Source organism: Clupea harengus, chromosome 7 (assembly GCF_900700415.2).
Source record: "Clupea harengus chromosome 7, Ch_v2.0.2, whole genome shotgun sequence".
Classification (NCBI taxonomy): Eukaryota; Metazoa; Chordata; class Actinopteri; order Clupeiformes; family Clupeidae; genus Clupea; species Clupea harengus.
In genome coordinates, this window is record NC_045158.1 from 26,026,095 (window position 1) to 26,028,594 (window position 2,500).

The 2,500-nt window shown below is 45.5% G+C and overlaps 1 protein-coding gene across 1 annotated transcript in view; it reads left to right on the top strand.

Moving 5' to 3' along the window:
- Positions 1-2,298: 2,298 nt before the first annotated feature.
- LOC105891676 (NMDA receptor synaptonuclear signaling and neuronal migration factor) overlaps positions 2,299-2,500 on the top strand; it is a 14,018-nt gene continuing 13,816 nt past the window's right edge. The window contains exon 1 of the mRNA XM_031569890.2: positions 2,299-2,500. This exon is cut by the window's right edge and continues 397 nt beyond it. The gene's annotated coding sequence lies outside the window, so the exon portion shown is untranslated.

Below are 2,500 nucleotides of genomic sequence, written 5' to 3' on the forward strand. Positions count from 1 at the left end.
GTGTTCATCAATAGCCCACTGCGGCCACACAGCTGTATGTGACTGTGTTCATCAATAGCCCGCTGCAGCTCGCTGCTGTGGACAGAGTGCGGGGGCCCTAATTTCATAGCGCAACGAGCTAACAAGCTTAGCGCAGCAGTTACCGCGCAGTGAGAATAGGCGGATTTCATTGACACAGGGCAGGGCAACACACACACACACACACACACACACACACACACACAACATGCCACGAAGAAGACTCTGACTTCCTGAGGGCTGTACTGTTCAAGCAATCTACAACTGGAAGGGATCTCGCACATCTGTGGTGTTTCTCCAGTTCTGGGGCAGTTAGCTGGCAGGTGGTGTTTCTCCAGGTCTGGGGCAGTTAGCTGGCAGGTGTAGTTTTCTCCAGGTCTGGGGCAGGTAGCTGGCAGGTGTAGTTTTGTGTGTGTGTGTGTGTGTGTGTGTGTGTTGGTGGACTGTACAGCGCCATCTGAACCGCCTGCACACAGATGCAGTGGGGTTGTGTGATCACGTGCTTGTGAGGAGGCTGACGTATTGCTATACAACCGTGTCGGAGGACAGTGCTGCAGTCAGACTCTTGGACCGATGCCAGTCAGACCAGATGACTTGACGTCCTAATTGATTTTGTTTCAGCTCCTTGGAGACAAACCCGCGTCGTGACAAGACCAAGCTTGTGAAAACGTGTGTCACAGATTGGATGGCTGCCCGAGACTATGGGAGTAATACAGTCAGAAACTCTACTTGCTATACACCAAACCCTAGAATTATACAGTCAGAAACTCTACTTGCTATACACCAAACCCTAGCATTGTTATTTTAAGACTTCTATTAAGGCTCAGAGGTACAGTAAAAAACATGTACACCAAGTTCCCCTGCAAAGATGGCCCTTGGCTCTTTATTGACTTGTTGAGGTCATAAGAAAGCCTATTACAGCTACTAAGTGCAGGGGTTATGGGCTCTCTTGAATGTAATTATGTGTGTAAATAACAGCTCAAGTCCCATCTGAAGTCCCTCCATGAAGGCTCAGCCATGGGATAAAATGGCCTTTAATCCTCATTAATGGAATGTGGACTTCTTGCTGGACACCATACTTAATGAGGACGTATGGAAAAACTGAGATCTTCCGCAATGTTTCATGTAGTTCATTAACTCAAAGACGGTCTTTTGAATTGAATTGGTTTTGAGACATCGACAGGAATTTGCTTATAAACTTTCAAAGGTCCAGTGGTAAGAACAGTTGTAAACAAATCTGAGTGAGAGCCGAGAGAGTTAAAGAATCGTGGAAGCTATAACGAGGACACCGGTGCTCATCAACCTGCACTGTACACAGAGATCTCGGTGAGTCATCCGTCTATTTTGGGCTACTCGCGTGTCTCACATCTTCTTGGCTACGTTTGGCTTGGCTTTTCTTCAGTCGAAACGCAGTCTACTTCATTTGCCAACTCTATCTTTGGACACGTCTTAAAACAGCCATCCTATCTCTACTCACACATCCGGTTCATCACGTTGAATTAAGTGTAAATCGGTAGCCTACCTCTTAAACACGTCAGGTCAGTGATGTGCGAAGAGTAAACACTGAAAAGTGTCACTCAAGTGTCATGTCATTTAAGCGTTAAGTGCAGATGCTCATCGAGATTTCTATGAAGGAGCCTACTTGCTAATAGCCTACACAATTGGCTTATTGGCAATGCTCATACTCTGAAGTTGTATCTCAACAAGTAAAGACGGCCGTTGGACTAAGCACCATCCACTTGAATAATACAGCGCTTCGGTTTGGGACATCCATTATTTCATTTCTGTTACACTTGAGCCGCCCCTTTTACTTTGTAATTGTCGGGTGAGAAGAGGACAGGCTCGCGCTTTGCTCCGCTGCTATCGTTTGATCCGCCAGCCGAGCAGGTCGCCATGGTTACCTGATGCCCAGCTGTGCGATGAAAAGATGGAAGTACAGGGGGTGGCATGGAGGGCAGAAAGGAGGAGTGAGTAGGAGGGGAAGATGTTGTGGAAGAAAGGCAGAGGGGGTCGAGAGGTACATGCGCAAAATGAGGGCTCATGAATCTTCTTTCTGAATTAAAATAAAGGCGCATTTTTTTTTGTATGTATCAGTTTGTTGTTCCGTGTAAATTAATTTAGCTTGTATTCCAGACCTCACGTGAAGAGCTGAGATGGAAAATAATATGTAGGTCCAGCCGTTGTCATAGATTTATAGAGTAGAGTATTGCATCGACGTTTTCTTATAACGAACACATTTATCACAGTTCGGTGAATCAATGTTCTCTCATGAGTCACGCATTTGGTCGAATCCGTGTCATATCTACTCAGGTTCAGAAATCAATCTGATATTGTCTTTTTCAGAGTGAAGTGATTCATTGTGTGTGTACAGGGGAGCAGGTGTTGATAAAAGTAGAATCAGACATCCTGACTGACATTTAATTTATGGACGTTCTTCTGCATATTCCAGAAATGTTCAGTTTCTTACGCTGTAGGTCGTTGC